This window comes from Chelonia mydas, chromosome 4 (assembly GCF_015237465.2).
Source record: "Chelonia mydas isolate rCheMyd1 chromosome 4, rCheMyd1.pri.v2, whole genome shotgun sequence".
In the NCBI taxonomy this organism is placed as follows: Eukaryota; Metazoa; Chordata; order Testudines; family Cheloniidae; genus Chelonia; species Chelonia mydas.
Genome location: NC_057852.1, coordinates 59,997,797 through 60,020,298, shown reverse-complemented (window position 1 = coordinate 60,020,298; position 22,502 = coordinate 59,997,797). Strand labels below are relative to the sequence as shown.

At 41.0% G+C, this 22,502-nt stretch overlaps 1 long non-coding RNA gene across 2 annotated transcripts; it reads right to left on the bottom strand.

The window, feature by feature from the left end:
* Positions 1–2,959: 2,959 nt before the first annotated feature.
* On the bottom strand, positions 2,960–10,742 carry LOC122465486. 2 transcript variants are annotated; one of them, XR_006290384.1, is made up of 3 exons: positions 10,518–10,742; positions 7,882–7,988; positions 2,960–3,105 (listed from the first exon to the last, which is right to left on the bottom strand). It is a non-coding gene; the product is annotated as an uncharacterized LOC122465486 (long non-coding RNA). The 2 variants fall into 2 exon arrangements; XR_006290385.1 differs by lacking the exon at positions 10,518–10,742 and adding an exon at positions 10,278–10,293.
* Between the last annotated feature and the right edge of the window lie 11,760 nt (positions 10,743–22,502).

The following is a 22,502-nucleotide window of genomic DNA, read 5'->3' as shown; positions in this document are numbered from 1 at the left end:
TAGCCCCAAAAATGTGTGACCCTTTCAACAAAGCTGAGATTCAAGTTTGTGATGAAACACCTACAGCCCGCTGAGATTCACTTTATGCCATGCTTCCTTAGAAATATTTCACATACCTCTAAGAATAACCTGACATAAAAATTAAGAATAAAAAAGATGCAGTGAAAAACTTCATATTACACCAAATTTTCAAAAGCGTATGTGTAATGTACACCGATAGAGGGCTGTGCATACAAATCCCCAACTAGTGCATGCATGCTAGACATTGTTGACATATTTTTCAAAGTTCTGTCCATTAGGAATCCAGATCTGGTCCTTGTCTCCACCTTCTCTCCTTAAAACACACTTCTTCCACCAGGCCTTCATAAGCTACACTAGTTCCCTACCTCTTAAGAAGAGCTAGCAAAACATATGATTAAATTATATTAACAAAAACATCATGGAACTAATAAAGCCCATGGTAAAACTAATCACTTGCTTCTTGTTACATCACATCCTCATCCACAATTCAGTCTTTGTCCCATGCTGGGGCTGGTGTCTGGCTTGGAAGGGGCATGATGGAGGATCTAGGCCTGCAAATTGTTCAGGGCAGGTACTCTATCTTCTTACTACTGGCAAAGCACCTTGCACATTTTCAGTGCCATTAGATAAATAAAATGTTCCTTAAAACAGATTCTCTCAGATGGTAGCATACATCTAAAGCACCCCATAAATCCTTCCACCCCACCTCAATAAACGTGATGCAGGATTAAAGGGTAATTCTTGGAAACACTTTTGTGAAAAGCATTTTATTTTCATTAGCCAGGAGATCTGGGAAATATTACTTCCTTGCTGTGTTATAGTTATGTTGGGTTCAGCAAGAGCTTGAGTCAAAGCCCACTGAAGTCAGTAGAAGGGCTCCAACTGACCTCAATGAACTTTGGATCGGGTCCCCTAATGAAGATCTACCTACTGACAGTTTAAATGAATATTCAGTGCTAGGTTCTGCAATGCACTAACTGTAAAACAAAGAAAGGGAAAACACTTTCCCTGGGTTTCACTGATCCTCTTTGTGAGGACCTTAATGGATCATGCCTGAAGGCCAGCCTCCCCACAGGAGAGCTGCTGACTTTGAGCAATGTTGCATCGGATGAAGTGAGCTGTAGCTCACGAAAGCTTATGCTCAAATAAATTGGTTAGTCTCTTAGGTGCCACAAGTACTCCTGTTCTTTTTGCAGATACAGACTAACATGGCTGCTACTCTGAAAAAGGTTCTCAAACTGTGATCCAGGGGATAATTACTGGTGGTCAGAAGAGCGCTGGCAGGTGTCTTCTCCTTGTTTCTAGCTGCTAGATTTTAGTTTAAAAAGCTAAAATAAAATAATAATAATAATAATAACTAACTCACTATAGTGTCATCAGTAGATCTCAAAGAGCTTCACAGTCTTTAATGAAAAGAACAAGGAGTACTTGTGGGACCTTAGAGACTAACACATTTATCTGGGCATAGGCTTTCGTGAAAAAACAGTTTTTAAATGTATTTATAAATACTTTACTAATATGTCAACTCTCCATGTAAGCAATTGCTGTAGTTGCCACAAGGATACTATATAATTACTAATGGGGGGAAGGCAATTTGCTCAATGATGACTGAGAGTGGACATATCCATGGGACAATAGAGACTAACCAATTTATTTGAGCTTAAGCTTTCGTGAGCATCCGATGAAGTGAGCTGTAGCTTACGAAAGCTTATGCTCAAATAAATTGGTTAGTCTCTAAGGTGCCACTAGTACTCCTTTTCTTTTTGCGAATACAGACTAACGCGGCTGCTACTCTGAAACATATCCATGAGACAATCAATATTTAGACCATGACATAAAAAGTTTGAGATCTTTTTATGCAAAATCCTATGGGGCCACCCAGTGGTTACTCAGTGTAATCTTTTGCCAGAAATTTGCGGCATTCAAAGACATCAGGGAAAACGCAAAGAAACAGAAAGCCCTAGTTTTATAGACTGGAAACAAAGATTAAAATTAAAAATTAGGAAAATCATCTGGAATGAGTTATGACTTTGGAAAACACTGCAAATTATTAGAATGTGGGAGAGCCGAGTGAAAACGATTGATGACTCTTTCTCTCTCCTTTCAGAGACTATGAGAGCAGCAAATAGTGAGCCTATTTTTGTAACATTCCCAAAAATATAAAATAGATTTTGCTTCCCACTGAAATGCTTCACAGTTTAAAAAACAAACATTCATTTGGCATCAAATAGCTTAGCTACAGAATTAATGGAAAATGCTAATTTTTCTAGACTTCTTTTGTATCTGCTTATAGCATTTAATATACAGTTATATCCCTGCTACTTAATTCTATGCAGAGGTGAAAAGAAAAAATAGAAAAGGACAGTATTTTTCCATTTAATTCTATTGGGTTTTAGAATAGTTTCTAAAGACCTCTCTCATATTTCTATAAACCCCTATAGATTGACTCCCTGTTAATTTCCATAGGACTTTTCCATGAAGGTCCTAGAATTTTCAAGTGACAGAGTGAAAAAGTAGAAAAAGAGGAAGACAGCAGCAGCCAGCAATGGGGAGAGATAAAGCAGTTGTAAGCAATGCAGACATTCAGATAAACAGAAATTTTTATTTATATTTCCTTTAGCTTTCTATTTTATTTCTTTACATTTTTGCACCATACAATTTCCTATTGAGAAAATGAAACAAGTCCATTAAGCGGATCTATGCCAAAAGCACAGCCTTTTGCAGTCCTCTGAAATTTGGCAGCTTGAATAAAACAAAACATAAATCCTAAAGCGGCAGCGCTTTAACGTGGCTTGTGTAGTCGTGGCACAGCATTAGGAGAGAGCTCTCCCAGAGCTCTAAAAAAAAAGAAAAAAATCATCTCCACGAAGGGCACAGCTCCCAGCGCTGGTGCACTGTCTGCACTGCCACGTTATAGCACTGAAACTTGCAGCGCTCAGGGGTGTGTTTTTTCACATCCCTGAGCAAGAAAGGTGCAGCGCTGTAAAGTGCCAGTGTAGACAAGCCCAAACTGTCCCTGGGGTTGGTCTTGGTCTTGAATTTGCAAAAGCAGACAGATGCCGTTTTGAAGAACTAAGATTTGGCCTAAAAATGAGAAGTTTTGGGAGAAAGGGACCTGTTAGATCAAACAAATAAAAAAGATTTAGCTCATTCTGTAATACAATGCTAGCTTTTTCCTTTAGTTAATCCCTCCCTTGTAACCCTGGTGAAGCCAAAAAAAATAGTTTAATTACAAACCCAGCACATTCCAGCTTCCTGATAACAAGTGGCAAGGCAAAGCTTCAAAAGAGATACAGATGGGAGAAAGAAAAGGAGTACTTGTGGCACCTTAGAGACTAACCAATTTATTTGAGCATAAGCTTTCGTGAGCTACAGCTCACTTCATAGGATCCACTGAATGCATCCGATGAAGTGAGCTGTAGCTCACGAAAGCTTATGCTCAAATAAATTGGTTAGTCTCTAAGGTGCCACAAGTACTCCTTTTCTTTTTGCAGATACAGACTAACACAGCTGCTACTCTGAAACCTGTCATTATAGATGGGAGAAGTGGCTTCCAAGAAGACCTGCTGATTGTGATGAAGTCTGGTCAAGAGAAAACAATGTTCAAGCACAAGCATCTCTGAGGAAAAAAGAAGTAAAGCGAAAGCACTTGATGCTGGAGAGAAAAGATGACAAACATGCCTGCAGTACCATGTCTGGCCCTCTTATAACTCGTACCTTTGATAAGTTTAACAGAAACTTGGTCCTTTCTCTCAATTAACAGAGAGCAGATGAAAAAAAGCAATCAGTCACTCTTAGAGTTTAGGGCATGACATTTTCCGATGGGAGGCAACGTGAGATTGGCTGGGAATAGAGAGGACTCACTCAGTAAGCTTTTTATGGTGGTCATTTCCATTACCGGGGTTGACACTGAGTCATGTGTAAGCTCTTCAGGGCAGGAACTGTCTCTTACTTTGTGTTTGGACAGAAGTTAGCACAATAGGATCCTGATCTATGCCAGTTTCTGGGCACTGCTGCAATATAAATTCTAATAATTAATAATAGACCTATTCCACTACTATTAATTCCACCATACTCCATTTGGTGAGCAACCATGGCAAACTGTGTACTTTTATAAGGTGGAAGACAGTTCCTGGGTTACATAAACACAGGCAAAGGAGAAGCAGACTGTTATATATACACACACACTGTAGAAGGTTGTTATGGAAATACGCATTACTTTTTACACAGACTGCTCACAGGCACATTACCTTATTTTTATGCTCAGCGGGTAAATGCTTGCCTATTGCTAGAAATAACTGGCAAAAATTAGTTCAGATTTTTTCCCATCAAATCAGCAGAGGGATAATGAATTTCAAAAAATATTTCTAGTTCTACAACATATCCTTTCCCTTTCCTCTACTTTGCCCCCCCGCCCCACTCCTCCTCCCAACCTGTGTGATCTAGACCTGCAAATGTGCCATAAAATTAAAAATGTAATTTTATTCCAAGAGTGGCTGCCAAAGCTTAACTGGGGGACCACACCAGAAGCAGGAGTAACACAAAAATATATTAATCTTTCTTAAAAAGTCATATGGACATATTGTCTAATTCAGCCAATTAATAGATACAATGGGCTAAATAAAAGCATTCCATTCATATATAACAGAGCTACTTCTTATAAAGAATTGAAAAGATGGAATTTTTTTTGCAAATGTGAAAAGCCATGTCTTTTTTACTCCTTGCTTTGTCTCCTAGCATATGCAGGAGCTGAGTTGTTTGATCTGATGGGGAGATGCTGCTGTAGATTTCAAATTAAATCCAATACTCTGAGTATAATTCAGACAACCCCCTTTTCTAGCCATGAGGGCATTCACATAAAAATGATCCAATGAAGCTTCCATGTCAGCTTACACAGGAGTGCATCATGTTACATCACCATCCACTATGACAGAACAAACACAGGGAAATTTACCCAACCACCTTCACTAAAGAGCTGATCTGTGTACCTGTTTCAATCAGCAGATCAACCTCTTCTATGCCCCCAGGTGCACATTCCCAGAAAGCACTCCCCCCTCAGCCCCATCCCTAAGGCCCCTCTCCTCCTGGTTTGTAGTGCTGTTCCCTGATTACCAGCTCCCGCTCAAGAGATCCACATTCCCCTCTCTCTGTCTCTCTCGCCCCTTTGTTCTGATGAGTGGCTTTGCCCTCCTTCTTGAATACAGACTAACAGGGCTATTACTCTGAAATTTGTTTACCTGTTGCTCTGATGGTAGAGCTGATTATCAATCACAGGTGTGACAACACACAGGATTTTCCAGATTCTTTCCACGTGGATTGCAGTCTGCATGATGCTGCTTTTTCCCTCCGAGAAGTTACTGGGCTGGATTGTTTGATAGAACAACTCTACATTTTATTTGGACACTCTGAAGTACTTTTTCAATTATTTTTCTCAATGCTTAGAATACTTTTTCCAAAGTTTAAAAGGGGATTTTCATTTTTCTTGCCTTTTGCTCCCACAGTTTTTGTCTTCTGGACTTTACAAGCATTCTTCCCCGCCCTCCAGAATAAGTCAGAGCAAAAATTCCAGCTCCTAACTTCATCTCTCTTCAGTGGGCAAAATGGGGTGCCCAGATCTGAACATTCCCGCACTTGTGGATTTGAAATCTAGATCCAAATCTAAACTTCCCTAAGCGGCAGGTTGTTCGAATTTGACACATTTGAGGGAGAGATTCAAAATTAAATCTAAACCAAGACCCACATCTGGAGTTTAGATGCGAGGTTTTGGTTCAGGCAATTTCTCATGTCCGCCATTACCAACACCCCAGATTTCCATTAAAGATTAAAAATAATACAACTTTTCTTATTAAATCAATGGTCCGTCATTGAATACCATAGCAGAGCTCTGGCAAATGGGTTTGTTAATGAGACCACTGTTCTGCAAGTTACTCTGCATGGGCAACAGACCCTGCAGCCACTCAGAACCCCATTGGCTTCAATATGGCTCAGTCTGGAGGGATATAGGCCATGGGCCCTTATTTTGCAAATCCTTATGCAGTGAAACTCCACAGCAGAACTGAATGAAAAATGGATCTTTTGGTTCATTGACAATTTTGAAAATTTGGGATATATCATTTCTGGTCAAAATGTTTCATTTTGACAAAAATCAAAATGTTTTGTTTCAATCTGAAGCATTTTAAAATATTTTTGAATTTTTTAAAAATAAAATTAAAGGTGATTTCAAAATGAAAAGTTGTTTCAAACCAAAAAAACAAACAAACAAACAAAAAAAACCCACAAAAGACCCAGAACATTTTGTTTTGAAAATGTCAAAACTGGTCATTTTGTTTAGGAGAAAAAATTAAGAATTCAGAAAAAAAAAATCAAAAAACATTGACACATTCAAGAAACGTTTTGGTGTCACAGAATCGGCATTTTTTTGCCTTAAAGAAGTTGTGCATAAAAACCTTTGCCAAGCTCTGTCCTCAAATTTAAGGCTAAGTTAAGTGTTTGCAGGTTTGAGGCCTTCACTTCTATGCCCTCTAACAGCAGAGCACAAAATATTGTAGGTCCTACATAAACAAGGTTTGAGGAGGGGTTGTTTGTTCTGTATTTATTTTGAACTAAATTGGTGGAGTTTTTTTTAAAAGGCCTAATTTGCAGAGATGCTTACACCCACAATCACATCCAATACAGTTCTACAATATTACTTCCCAGAATTGATAGCCCTCAACCTGAAGATCGCTGTGAAACTCAAAATCTTGTCTCTTTCACCAACACAAGTTGATCCAATAAAAGATATTACCTCACCCACCTTGTCTCTTTCATATCCATGGACCAATATGGCTACAACCACACTGCAAACAGCCCTCAACTCATCAGTCTCAAAGCCATTTCAGAGACTACAATCAGGACCTTCATTTCTCTCCTTTTTTACCACTGACTAAATGCTGTCTCTGTGGCAAATTCCTCAATCAAAAAATATTCAGGACTAGGGAACAAGATGTGGTCACGTGGTTTAGCCATATGTCAACTCCCCAACAAAAGGCAGCATGGCCATAGTTAATCTGAAACTGTGATTATGAGCCAAAGAGAACAGTTATATAACTCAGAAAATTGAAACTAAATAGAACAAAAAACAAACAAACAAACAAACAAACAAACAAGAGCTACATTTACTTGAAAGAACAATCATCCACACCTACGAATTTGCTCCTTTGATTACACTGCTAGGCAATCAAGACCTTCATATAACTGGCTTTTTTAAAATTTCAAAAATAATGGAGAGATTGTGCTAATTAAAAAGTACGTGCAAGATGCTGAAAGACAATACATTATTTAAATACACACTGTAACGAAGCAAAATATTTGCTTCACCTGCACTTACAGAATTAGCTGACTCAACACAAACAGCCTGGTGCTGCTTTTACCAGCTGGAAATGGACAAACAGAACACTTCCCAAGAGGTAAGCTGCCCTGGGAAGGAACGGAATCTACTGTCACTAGGTCAAGGACAGAGGGTTACCGAAGAGTCAGTCACCCTTTTAAGCCCCCCAAAAGAAATCAGCCCTATAGGTGAGGTGCCACTAAACAGTGATAGATTTCAAAGGCAAAATCTACTGCATGGATCTGCAATCTCTTTACCCATAGCATCATTTCTGAACCTAGAATAATTAAAAAACAAAACAAAACAAACCATCCACCAGCAATGTTCCTCCCACACAGTTGCAGGAAGTGATTGTGTAGGCTGTGCCTACCTGATCCTAATGTATGATTTCCCCCAGAATACACAACAGAAATACACTCCCCCCTAAAGTCCCTCTCAATATGCCCTGGGAGGAAATGCCTTCTCAAGCCCAACATGGCATTCACTTTAATCACCTGTATGTAGACAGACACTGTTGCAGTCAAACGTCTATCATCTCCTGAGATATCATTTGTAACCAGTGTGCCATCCATTTTTTTCTTCCATCCTAGTAAAGTGGATTCTGGAAGAAGAGAATGTGAATCAAATAGGAAAAAATTAAATGGGGTGGGAGGAGTAAAATTCACATCTAAGCTGAGTCTCATTGCATAACCCGCTAGCTCTTTAAATTACAAATTCCTGCCACTGCTGTGGGAGTGACTGATGCTGTTCTTCACAGCCGTGGGCAAATTCTTCATGCTGAGTACAGCTATTAATAATAACATTAGCACTTATATGGTGTTTTGCATCTTCAAAGCACTGCGCAGACATTCATTTATTAAACTGATAGAAATGCTTGTATTCTGTCTTCATGATTTAACAGATAGGTCCACGTTTTTTACCATTATATGTCAGCGCCCGTGATGGGTGCTATAGAAAACCCTAGCACAGACAGACAGATGCCAAACCTCACTTGGTCTCAAAACCGGGACATGTTTACATATGACTGTAACATCAGGCACATGAGCGGTCCAACTGAATTCAGACTGTAGGCAATCTAGAGCTCTCGTATATTTAGAGAGAAAGCTATTACATTCAGTCCGAATTAACTTTACTTTGGATTGAAAAACTATGCGAAGACAAATCAAAGCAAGGTCTGTGCGAGACAGTACAGGAGGTGTGCATCTGTAATGTAGTGTTCTGCTCTGAACCAGCCCCAAATGGCTACCTATTTCTGCAGGCAAATCCTTAAACATTTATGGGAGGCAGTGCTACCCAAAGACTTGGGTGCTGGACTGGAACTCACGAAACATGGGGTCTATTCCTGGCTCTGCTACTAACCTGCTTTTAGACATTGGGTAAGTCACTTCACCTCCCCATGCCTGTTTCCCTCAGGTCCTGTTTCCATCATGTAAACTGTAAGCTCTTCAGGGCAGGGACTGTCTCTCTCTGGTTATGCCTATGCTACAATGACATGGCTCTGGGGCACAGTAGTGTAGACACTCCTACAGTGAAGGAAGAGGTTTTTCCCATCACTGTAGTAACACCACCTCCTCAAGTGACAGTAGCTACGTTGATGGAAGCATTCTTCCATCGACCTAGCTGCATTGACACCAAGGGTTTGGTCAGCATAGCTACAGCACTCAGGAGTGTGGATTTTTCACAACCCTTGAGCACCATAGCTATATTGACCTAACCTTTAAGTGCAGACCACATCTTAGTTTATGCTCAACACAATAGAGCCCTGATCTCATTTGGCCTCTAGGTGCTATGTTAATAACGGAGTGGTACGAATAACAGTTACATAAACACACCACAAATGAGTTAATGTTTGTAAAACACTTTGAAGATTAAAAGTGCTACAGCATATAAGATCTAAGCATTGCCTACCTACGGATTTTTTGCTACTGAGGACTCAGAAGCCACTCAGAACATGCCTTTCTTTAACAAAAACAGCATATGAATCACTATTACATACTGTCCTCCTCCAGCAACAAATAGTGTTTCCAAAACCTCCCATTAAAGGACATTGTTTTTAAAGAAGTATTTTACATACATTATAAATAAATGTCCTCACCGGTATTTTAACACTTTTGATTATTGAAGATGAGCAAATCTGGGGGAAAGAACCACATTTAACCCTGATGCTTTCTTTACATTCGCTTTTGTTATGAGTTCAATACACTTTCTGGTTCTTCCGCAGTAGCAGAATGCTGCCTTGTTTGCATTGCAAAGGGAAACATTTAAATGCAAAGAACAAAGTATTATTATTTGAATAATAATAAAAAATCCTGAGACATTTCCTGTAAACATTTCTATTGAATTTAGATTTTGTGAAACCTAAATTCTGGATTTAAATTGACTTTCCAGTGTCCCTTTAAATCAAAGTTGAGTCCCAGCCAGAATAAAGATCCAAAGTATGGCAAAGTTTAGTTACCACTCAAATTTTCATGGCTTGGTCCTATCCTATGATGCTCATGGGCCCAATCCAAACACTCCCCAAACAGATTCCAGCTCCAAAATGCTGCTCAGGCTTATAGTTGCTTTAGTTGTTCTCATACATATCTATTTATTACTGCAATCATTATTATTTACTGTATTGCAAGAGCAGTGAGAGGTCCCAGATTACTGGGCTGCTCTCCAAACAGATAGGAAGGCATGGCCCTGGGGGCCTCACCCTGAGCTCCTATTCCAAAGACTCAACAACAACAGGAACGAAAGGACCAGGGTAACAGGCAAACATATGATTACTTAAGTTAGCTTTGTGCATAATTTGGTGGTTCTTATTCATTTAAAGTATTACTATAATGAGAGAGAGAGAGATGATACAATTAAACAAAACAGATCTCAGCCATCCCCGCTCCACATCTACCTGAATAAAATTACAGGACTCACAGTAACAGATAGTTCCACTAGGTGGAGCTGAGTAACAGCTCTCCCAGGCCGTGCCTACACTTGCAATTTAAATTGCATTATCAATGACACATGTTGAAACAAGTTTCTTGCTTACAGGGTGCTCACATTGTTTCCCTTGCCAGTTTAGACAGGGCTGAGCTGTGGTGAACTGTCATAAACTGATTACCAAACTATGCTGTGGGCTAGGTTGACTCACCCTTAGATGTGATGATGTCAGACTTCCCTTAGTAGATTTTGTTGTTAGAAATGCAGTCCATGTGAGTGTGGGAGCAGAAGGGAGGGGCTAAATTTGCTACCAAATGGACATCAGTTTTACAAGAGCCTTGTCCTTAATGCCTTCTTTTGTCACCTAGAAGACAGGAAATGTTAAGCCCGCAGTGTTTAGGCAACTAACTAAAATATTTCCAATCACTGGGAACTAGAGCTGGTTAGGGGGCAAGAGGGAGAGAGACAGCCAGCATGTTGGACCTAATCTTGATTTAACAGATTCCAATTTAAATCAGAAGTAACGCCACTGATATCAATGGAATTAAGCAGTGTAAATGAGAGCAGAATCAGACCTTAACTGTTTAATGACTGCACTAATACAAGTATACAACTTGCACAGGCAGATGAAGGGGGGAAAATGAAATTAGTAAATGCTCAACTGAATCTGAAATGTCCAATTCCAAACACACCATCCAAAAAACAGTTCAGTCTACTATTCAGCTTATTAAGCAGATGCATCTATGGAGATATAGTATATCACCTTAAAAATTGTTTGATTGTTTTGTGGTATAATGTGGTATTGTTGTGTTTAGACAGCTGTAACGTATATGCTGAAAGATCTTTGACTAGGAGGTGTTAGTGGTTGGATGCCATTAACATATCTCAGATGCGCTATCCAGAAAGGGTCTGTGCACTAGGGCAGAGTTGTATTGTATGGCATCCATTAGCTGCACAGGGGAACATCTGTGACAGCATTGTGATGCTTTTATGTCAAGTGGAGTTTGGCGCCTTCAGGAAAGGATGTGGTGTCTTTACCAAAGGATGGGGATGATCTTGGCATCCCATGGAATGCAGTGGGGTCATATTCCTGATATCTCTATTACAGTCAGTGTTGTTGGGCTCCACATTGTTATTAAATAAAATGATAGCAAGCCTGGGTTAGAAACTGTATAATCTGCAAAACAGTGAATAAATCAGTCGGACATAATCACCCAGAAGATTAAAGGAAACACTCAGCTGAAATCAATGGAGAGCCACCTGGATTAATTTGCAGGATTGGGGTTCCAGGTGCTTATTCTGCAAACACACCCATATAAGTAATTCTCTCAAATTGTGAGAAATCTCAGGAACCTCACTATTCTCACATGCCCATCAATTCATTCACTGCCTGAAGCTGTGAATGGGACTATTTTGTTGTCACACTTTTAATCTTCTAATCTTAGCCTATTAAATGTCTAATGGAGGGCATTCTCCTCTCACAGTGATCGCAGTTTATGGTGTATCTCCCAAATTTAGTTTCGATTGGTACTTTACAACTAAAAAAATAATTCCTCTTTTTTCCACCGTTGTCATAACTTCAGAGGACACAGTCCTCAATCAGTGTAAATCAGCATTGTGCCTTTCACTTCAGTTGTGCTATGGGGAGTTATGCCAGTTGAGGCTGTGGCCTAGAGAGCGCTTATAGATCAGAAACATTAAAACCTTTTTTATATTGTGCTAAAAAAACTAATAGCCCCTATAACTGAGCCTGTTAGTCCTTCTTACAATTCAGTCAAGGGTGTAGACAGAATAAAAACAGCACCTGCCTGAAATGAGAAACAAGAATATGATAAAATCATAGGCAGGATCTGGAGGGCCAATCTCTAACTTGGGCCTGTACAATTGGTGTGTGGAGGACAGCGGCCTCCTGTACAAATAGCCTGCCTACACCAATGTTTCCATGCAAGCAATACTACTGTCCACTCGTCCAGGTTCTCTCTTCTCTTTAACCTTCTCCTTGGAGTCCCTCTCCCAAACTCCACATCTAGTTCCTATGCTGAGCTCCCTAGTTACTTCACTCTGCCTATGCTAGCAATAAAGTTAATCTCCTTTGTGCCCTCAGTTTAAAGCACTGTGCTAGATTTTAGTAAATAGAGCATTGAAGATAGGAATTGATTTTATGCCTTGGCTCAAGAGATTGTTAATGATAAACTTTTGGACTAGCATCCCCAGGAGAATCACACCAGAGAGAGCAAAAACCTAGCAGTGAGACTACCCAGAGGATGTTTTGAATCAGTGCATCCACCTAATGTCCTAGCTATACCCACTTTGTCAATTCCCAGTGTGTATATTTGGGGCTGCCCTGAACAAATCCGTGGTGGAGCTAAAATTGCAAAAGCTCTGTGTCACTGCAGACTCCACCACTGGGGACAATATGCCTTTAAAAAAAAAACCAAAAAACCATAACTCAGAGCAGAATTGCACCCTTGGATTCAAGTCTGTTTAATGCTGCTATGAGTTCACATAGTGTGGAGCAGCCAAGGAGCTCAGTACAGGAAATGGAATTGGAGGAGGAAAAGACAGACACTGGAAGGTTTTGGCACCTGGGATGGGGTTTTTGTCAGAGAATAATCAGGAGATTTTGGCAGCTGGCTTCAAACCTCCCCTTGTTTAAGTTGGAACCACGTGAGCTGTGACTCCCTAGAGTGGGATTTTTCTGTAAGAGCAAACATAAATCAGCCCTTGCAATAATTTTTTGGTCCTGCACCATGGTGGGAAACTTGGACTCCGACAGAAGAGAACAGACGAGCAGTTTAACATGGTTGTGCAGGAGGTGCGTACAAGAATGGTGGAGACTACAGCCTCATCCTGCAACCCATACTCACTGGAAATCGCGTGAGAGAGAACTACAGCATCTGGCCCTATTTAGTAATTGAACTATGGATTTCTTTCTTTCTTTCTCTCTCTCTCTCACACCCCCTCTTTAGGGTTCAGGAAAAAGCATTGTCTGTGCTGAGAACTTATGGAAAGTTGTCCCTTTGGGAGAACTCCTCCTGCATAGCCAGTTCCCTGCTACGTGGCAGTCCTTGGCAAGACATCTCCGGGTTGGTCAGTGGGATGGGGAGGAGCAGTGGTATCTGAAGCACCACCTACTCATAAATGTGAGGTTCAGGGCTTGTTTGGTGGGTGGGTATATGTAATTAACTGTCATGTTTTTGCTTTTCTCTCAGGTGTCTGGCACGTGGGAACAGATGTTCAGGGAGCTCCCCAAAGAGCCTGCCACCCCCAGCCCACATTAGGGTATGTGGCTGCAATAGGATATCTGCCACTCTTTACCCTTTCTTTTTTTTTTTCTTTCTTTTTTTTTTTTTTTTGTAAGGGTAGAATCTTAGGCCCCTGTTTCTCTGCTGCATGCACTTACTCCTGGGCATAGCAAAGTAGGGGGCTATGGCAGGGGTGTTAGCAAATTGGTTAGGACTCCCTGACCCTTTGGCTTAGCCCTAGGCTCAGTAATGGCTCCCTCGAGGCCATTTGCCAGCTGGGGATACTAGAGCACAGTAAGCTCCAGCCACACCTTTTCCCTACTGGAACACACCCCCTATGCTAAAAGCTCAGAGGTGAGGAGCACACATATAAGAGCTGATTATTCTGACTGTGCCTACTAGGGACTCCTAGCACGGGAATAAGATCCTGGCAATTTCCAGTCCCTTATCACCACAGGACTGACACAAAGGTAGCAGAGTGGGAGAGAAAATCTGACCATAATTTCTTTGCAGGAGCTGACAGTCCCTTCATTTTTTTTTTAACTGCACACATCCTGTATTTATTCTGAATGTTTTTTAAGCAGAGCTGAGACAAACCAAGTGCCTTGGCTGATGTCAAGTCTTTTTAAACAGGCTTGGGGAACTGGGGGATGACACAAATGGGATGAGCCTTACAGAACAGAACCGGAACTAGGACTGGGTGCAGCCGCTATTCCTCACTATGCTGGTGCGCAGTGAAATGATGCAGAAGACATTCTCAGCTTTCAAGGAGGTGCACTTGTACCAGCACTTGTTTTCCTCCCTCTGCCATTGCCCTCTGGGTGATCTTGAGAAAGACACTCCACTGCCCTGTACCTCAGTTTCCCCATCTGTAAAATAGGGTTAATATTTATTTTCTTTTTTAAAGTGTTTCGAGACCTACTGATGAAAAGCACTCTATACCACCTAGGTCGGGGGTTCTCAACCTTTTTCTTTCTGAGCCCCCCCCTCCCCCCGCCCCGTGCTATAAAAACTCAACGGCCCACCTGTGCCACAGTAACTGGTTTTCTGCATATAAAAGCCAGGGTTGGCATTAGGGCAGGACAATTGCCTAGTGTCCCATGCCACAGGGGCCCCCACAAAGCTACATTGGTCAGGCTTCAGCTTCAGCCCCCAGGTGGCGGGGCTCAGGGCCCCAGACTTCAGCCCCATGCTGGTGGGGCTTCAGCTAGTCCTGGGCCCCAACTAGTCTAACACTGGCCATCCTTGAAGGACCCCCTGAAACCTGCTCATGGCCCCCTAGAGGGCCCCGGAATCCTGGTTGAGAACCATTGACCTAGGTATTAGTGTGGATATGGACACCGTTTGACAATTAGTTCAGGATCCAAACTTGTGGTGGCACCATATTTTTCCCCTTCTTTCTCTCCGTTATCTTTGCTTACTCTGCCTGTGTAAGGGAGATGGACATTTTTAGTTTTATTGCTGTTCAGAACATAAAGAGTTTGTTTTCAAGTCCAGCATCTGTTATTTATTGTTTACATGGACTAGTTCAGCTTTGAGCCAAGATCAATGGTATTGCTTTAACTGCTAAAGAAAGTGTTCACTTACCACAAATCTTTGTGACACTTTTCATATTCCAAGGCTGCACACTGAGGCTCCAGTGCACAATCTCTAGTCAAAGCTACAGAGACCAGTTGCAAAGGAGACATGAAAGACATACACGCTCCCATTTTTGCCAAGCTGCTAGAATTAAAGCTGGTTACAGCAGGGTGAAAAACCCTTCATGCAGTAGGATAATGTCTTTTTTTCCTCACACCCTTTCTTTCATTGTGCAATAATGCAAGCATATTCAGAACAAATGTCAGGGAATCCAGCTCCTGCTTCTTTCTGCCCTGCCATCACATTTTGGAGTCGTATTTGTTTTGACAAAATGAAAGCACTGCCTTCCAACACTGATATGCCAGATGGGTGATTATGCCCAGAAACTCCACAATGTTCCCCAGTTATTTATTCCCATTGTGGTGGGACCCAAGGACTCCAAAGCCAGATCAGAGTCCCAGTGTGGCAGATACAACACGAACCTACATGAAATTACCCAGTGTCCCAAAGAGCTCATAGTCCAATATGAAACAAGTGAGTGAAATAAACAACAGGGTGAAAGGGAAGATAAGGCTCTTAGGAATAAGATCACTGTTAAATAGGATGGCTCAGGGACTAATTTAATGGTCCCAAATCATTCATTAAAGTTCTTTCCTCTTATAAATAAAATCAGCTATCCCTGACTGCTATTCAACCCAACCATTGCCTGCTGAATTCTCGTAGGCATCTCAGCAGAACTAGGCATTGAAGAGGGATTTGAAGGGAAGAGTAGTAGGGTTATGGATCAATTCCCAGCATAAAAAAGGGGCTGAACTAGAAAACTAGACATTCAAGACTGGCGTCACCCAACAGAGCAAACACAACAGCAGCAATATTGTTGCAATAAGAATTCAAACTAAAGCCACTCCATTCACTTAGATTGCTGTAAAATATTTACTATGAAAGCAGAAACCAGCCTAGAATACCAGCTTCACTCAAGAGCTATTGGTGTAAAAGACTAATTATACACATGGAACATCAGTGGGGATTGTTAAGATGCACTAAGCTCTGCTGTGCATCTTAATAGCCCTGAGGTGTTATCTCCACCCTTCCCCCCAGTCCCCATTTATTTGACTGGCAGATTGCAGATGCTGGGATTGTCATTCTATTTCCTGTCTTGAAGTGCTGACTCAACTGTAGGGGAGAGGCAGGAGGGTTGATTACACAGGTGCTGCATACAAGCCTCAGTGGGAGTTGGAAGTGTGCAGAGACAGGAGCATTAAGCTTTAGGTTGGCACTATGAGCAGGAAATAGGTGAAGGAAACAGGAGAGAGAAGGGAGTGTAAATAAAGTGAGAATGGAACAGAAATGGAAAAAAGTTGTCTGAAAGAAAAAAATACAAGTAGTAAGAGCTAAGCAGAGGAAGAGGACAGAGAGGAAAGAATGGGGAGAAGTATAACACTGAATGGATGGAGAGAAGAAAAGCAAGGGCTGAAAGAGGGTAAAGAAGATGCTCTCTCAATAACAAAATCTTTTACCATTTCCTATAGCAAACCTTGGCAGGTAACTTACCTGTTTTGCTATTGTGATATTTATGGTCCTACAGGAGAGCCAATGATGGGGCCCCACTTGGTTCTCTGCAAAACCCACCTAATTACTACTTTTTCAGGCTTGATTACCAGAAAACCAACCAACAAAGCAGACAGTAGATCCAGGTTATGCTGGATCTAGCCTTGCCAAATAATCCTACGCATCCATTTGCCTTCGTCACATACATTTCTGACAGGTTATATATGTGTTGTCACAATAATCAGCCACATAGTAAAGGGCAGGAGAATTTAGGATGCGGGGGGAGGGGAAGGGGGTTTGGTAAGCATTTGTGAAGGCTTTGCAAGGCTCTGTCAGTGGTATGCAGTTATATCAGTGCTGTTCACTTAGGCCAATTGCCAAATTTATTTACTTGGCCTAAATAACTGGAAAAGTGAAACAGCTTAAGGTGAAAAAAATAAAATTGTAAAGTCAGACTATCTACTACCTACGAATAGAAGTAAACTATTTGCTTGTTAAACATCTCAACAAAAATTAGCCCAAACTGTTGCTGACCCAACAAAGGTCCACAACCCAAGTCTAATATCTAGAACACATCCAGTGAATATTCCTTTACCAGGAGCCTTCATGGCTCCCAGAATGATAAACATTTTGGTTGTGGTGAATACATGTCAACTTGTCATGACACTTATCCTGCTCCATACATGGTACTTTAACCACAGGTCGGCATCTGTCTGCATAGTTCAAAACTCCACCCATAAACTGCATTGCTTTAACTCCTTGGCCACAACTGGGACTCTTGTGCAAACTCAGATCTAGTGCCAGGGATAGAATGGCCTACCAGCAAGTTACACATAGTAATTAAGGCCTGGTCATAGCCAGGGGTACTGGGGGGGCTAGGGGCCATGGCCCTGCCCACTTTTTACCATCTGTAAGGATGAGCGATGGGGGGAGGGAGGGGACAATGGGGGGGGGAACAGGCAGTGAGGGAGTGGGGCCTCAGGGGAAGGGGTGGTGAGAGGATGGAGCTGCGGTGGTCTGACCAGGATCCCAGGGGAGCCACGCTGAGGTCACTCAATTAGAGTGAACTGCAAAGAATGGGGCAGGCAATCCTCAAAGTGAGTGGATATTCCAATACTTAGATTTATCAAACCAGCACAAAATAGCTTCTATAATACCTCACTAGTTACTCAGAAGCCAACAAGACAGTTCCCTTAAAGCAACCCAGCCTTAGGCCTCCACACAGATACCCAAGTCAAATATGATGAGGATTACTAAAAATCTTATTCATCATATAAGAAAGTTCTACCCATCCCAAAGGATCGGACACATTATCTCCCAGGTGAGTGAATATTCCAAATCTTACCCAAATACACACTTACAGCCAATTCTTGTTAACTAAACTAAAATTTATTAAACAAGAAAAGAGAGAGTATTGGTTAAAAGATCAGTATACATACAGACATGAATACAATTCTTGAGATTCAGATTCATAGTAGAGATGGTGAGCTTTGTAGTTGCAAAGCGTTCTTTCAGAGTTAATTCATAGGTTATAATCCAAAGATTATATTCAGGGTGATTCCAGTTTAGGACTGGAGATCTCAATCTTGGGCTTAAGCTTCCCCTGCATGAAGCATCAATAGAGATCCGAGATAAAAAGGATTGGGACCCAAAGCATCTTTATACAGTTCAGGCCTTCTTTTGACAGCTCAGAGTCCTTAGGTGAACAATAGACACTCGTGAGGACTTTGAAGTGGACCTATTTCCTAGGCATCATGGGTAATTATCTACACAAATTAACATAAAGCATTTGCCCATTTTCCATCATTCTCAGGTGATTTGCTGTACATTTCAAAGAGAGATGAATACAGCTATATCCTATGTTTACAGTTCAGCTAAATGTTAAGATGTCCTTTTGATCTCTGAATTAATAGAATACAGCATAGACAGGGACTGTTTGATTACATTGTTAATCTCTACCAATATATATGTAAACACACAAAAACACAAACATTATCTACCAATATGTTTTTAAGGGTTGAATTTGGGTCATTTATCCTGGAGGATGCTTAAGTCTTTCTGGTCATGTGTCACACTTTGTATACGATTTGTTGCAATTACATAACAGTGGTAGCAACAATGATTTGCATAGTCATACTCTAATCAGATAACATCGCAGGGGGAAGCGGTGGTCTGAGGGTGGAGACTCAGGGGAAGGGGCAGCACTAGGGGGTGGGGCCACAATTCAGGCATCAGTGGCCCTCCCACTGTAGGAAGCTTCCACCGCCCCTGGTCATAGCATATTAGTACAGGTTGCTTGCATTCAAGCCCTAGCTCCCCCTTCTCAGAGTTCAACAGTGGCCTTTGGCATACCATTGTTTTTTTATTTATAAGCTTTTATCCAATATTCTGACTACTTTTTTCTTTAAGTTATTAACTAATCCTAGTTTTACATATCTTGTGTGAGACCCTCCTTCGGGTACCTTGGTTTCATACTTGTCTATAAAGCATTTAGCAAAATGTTGTATTAGACAACAATGGACAACTACAGAATACTATACACAGAGGCCTGATTAGTTTCATAGGCATTTTGTTCCTTTTTGTTTGTTTGTTTTTTGTTTTAAGATGAAGCAGCCTAAACTGAATAAATTCCACACCAAGTGATCATTAAAAATGTAAACTGATTATGAGCTTGGTGAGGTTAGGGATAGTTTGCAGGCTAAAAGAGGAGGTGGGGAAAGATTTCTTTCAGGATGTAGTCCCCATCAAGTATGGGCTGTAATAGTTTTTCTGAAGTCCTTTGGCAGAGCAGCTCAGCATATTTGGAGTTGTATGAAGCAGTCTGAGGGTTATAAATGGTGAGTTCTCAGGGATGATGTTTCTTGAATTTGCTCAGGAAATAGATGTTGCTATTAAGTTTGGCTTCCTTTTGTCAGATGGCAAAATTCAATATCCACATGTTTCACAGAAGTACTGTGAGAATTAGCTATTATTTATAGACCAATAGACATTCTTAGTATTTGTTTGTTATCAAGTGCCAAAAATAGAGTTGCTTTTTATAACATATGTATTTTAGATTATAGGGACCAAAGAGGCAATATGTTAAACAATTATAGGTGTTTGCAACAGAGATATAATGGATAGGAGACAAGTGACCTCAGACAGGATCAAATACGCAAAGCTAACTTTGGACATAGACGTCTCCCATAGTACAAACAAGTATTACAATTACTGAGAGGGGTGGCACAGATGGGGAAGTCCTCCAAGAGCCATTCCTGAGCCAGTGCTCCAGCATGGTACTAGCCAGCATTGTGCTGTGACAGATTGTGGGACAAATTCAGCCTTGCTGTAATTCCACTTACGATGGGGGACAACCAGGGATGAATCGGGCCTGATGTCTTTTGGCTGAGACAAAGCCTTTGTTTACTCACAGCTATTAGAGACTGGACCAAATTATAAAATACTGTACCTCGTGGCAAGATGTAGTATGGGGGGAAATCTTGGGGGTTGAAAACCTAAATAGTAATAAACTACCTGTTTTTTTAAAACAGGCATAACCTAGTCTGGTTTTAGGGAAAAGGGGAAATGTGGGAAGAGCTAGGCAAGGAAGCCTAGAGCTTGCTTTTGTCCCTCAGGTCCAGAAATGCTCTGGGCTGCATACCATATGAGCTGCCAACATGCCATCGATATGCATCACACTTATGGTAACCTAGATAGTAAAGTTGATTTGGTGTCTCATGTATTAAGGCTAAAGGATGCTTGGATGTGTATTTGGAGCCTCAAGTGTTTTTCTAAAGTGTCTTACATAAACCACTGCTCTTATGTGTTATATTTTCTGAAATATGTTACAGGTCCCTTCAAAACTTAACTCCAGGATGACCGATTTCCCCCCCAGCAATAATTAAGTAATGAGAGCCCCCTCGGTTCATTGCTAGGTAGTATCCCACACCAGATTATTTTATTTTTAAACAAACATCTATTTGGCAAATCCAGAGAAAGATTCAAAGCTGAAAGTCAGAATTACATTTGTAGTAGGTTAAATGAGCAAGTTCTAGAAAGAGCCCTGTGGGCTGATGTTAATGTATTCATCTGTTAGACTGGAGAAGTAGCTGGGAGAAATTTTCCTCTGGGATATCAGCATAACATAGGGCAAAATCCTCCTTCTTTGGTGTAGAATATTTATTGTAAATTTGCAGTGATACTGCTTTTTGTTTTTCTGTAAAAGCTTGCAGCATGGTAAGTTGAACAAAACAAATGAAATTATTGGCTTAGCAGGAGTTAGACAGCTCTGCTTCTAACAGAGGCGTTTGATCTTACCAGATATTTTATCGCTTTAGAATAATTCACTAGAGAATCAAAGTCATTTTCCTGCCTCTGATCAATGCTAAATGTAAGACTTCTTTTTTTTCTGAGCAAAACATAGTGTAGTACTATTCTTCCCCCCCCCCCCCCCCCACCATAAAAGTAACTTCAAGGAGTGTAAAAAGAAAAGGAGTACTTGTGGCACCTTAGAGACTAAGTACTCCTTTTCTTTTTGCAGATACAGACTAACACGGCTGCTACTCTTCAAGGAGTGTGGATTTCAAAAGATAATTACACCTTTGGGGGGGGAAAAATCAAGGCTGTGCATTTAAATTTGTAATACCCCAGATATTGTTTATTGTAGGATGGCCATGCCGAGTGTCTAATGCCACACCCTGTAAATATTATGATGCTCAGTGAGCAATCAGAAAAGTTCCTCCCTGCAGAATGTGAATCCACACATTTTAATTTAGACATTGGTAAAGAAGAAATTCAAAGCTCCAAATGTGGTGAAGTTAGAGGAGTGGGAGCAGCGTAGAGTGGGAGGTTACCCCCTGCTCTCTTGCGAGTGGAGCAGACACTGCATGTGTTTGTTTCCTCAATGTAGTCTTTCATATGATGCAGGTGGCTTGAAGCATAGCAGAAAAAGGACATAATGAATTACCATGATACTGTTGGTTGAAAGGCTTGGAGCCCATTGTTCAAAAAGCCTTTGCTGAGAATATTGCTGCTGCATTAAGTATCAATGAAAGCTGCATATCTGCTGGTATGAATGTGAACACCACAGAAAATGAGTGGAAAGTACTGAGCGACATACAGTATTTCAAACGGAAGTGAATGCCAGGACTAGGTCAGTGAAATAACTGCTTTGAAGAAATAATGAAGGACCACGAGCAATCAGCAGCAGACATGAGGGGGGGAAAACAACAACAAAAAAATCCAGTCAATGCAAGGATCTGTGAAAGCTGATAAAGACGAAATTTTGAGTAAGGAGACGTGGTTGGACAGGAGCATGAAAGATATACAAGTTTATGAAGGCAACAGATATCCGATGAAGTGAGCTGTAGCTCACGAAAGCTTATGCTCAAATAAATTGGTTAGTCTCTGAGGTGCCACAAGTACTCCTTTTCTTTTAACAGATATAAAATCTGTCTACAGTTCCCTGCAAGAATCAGTTTATGACCACAGGGCCATTCCAATAAGTTATGGGAAGTAAACTTCACTGTTGAAAAAACAGACATCCTAAGGAGAAACCAGGAGCATTTTGGCTCTGATTTATTTGCCACCAAACATCAGGAATCAAGCACTAAAAACAGCCATTCAATAGGCACAAGAGGTAGGAAAATATTGCCATTTTACAAGTAGGAAAACTGAGGTGCAGAGAGGTGAACTAACTTGTCCAAGGTCACACAGGAGCCAGACATAGAATCCTGATCTCCTGATTGCTAGCCAAACCCTGATCTCCTGATTGCTAGCCTTAACCAAATTCTACCCCTAATTTACAAGCTGTTATGGCAATGAAAGTTATTGAAGAACTCCAAGCC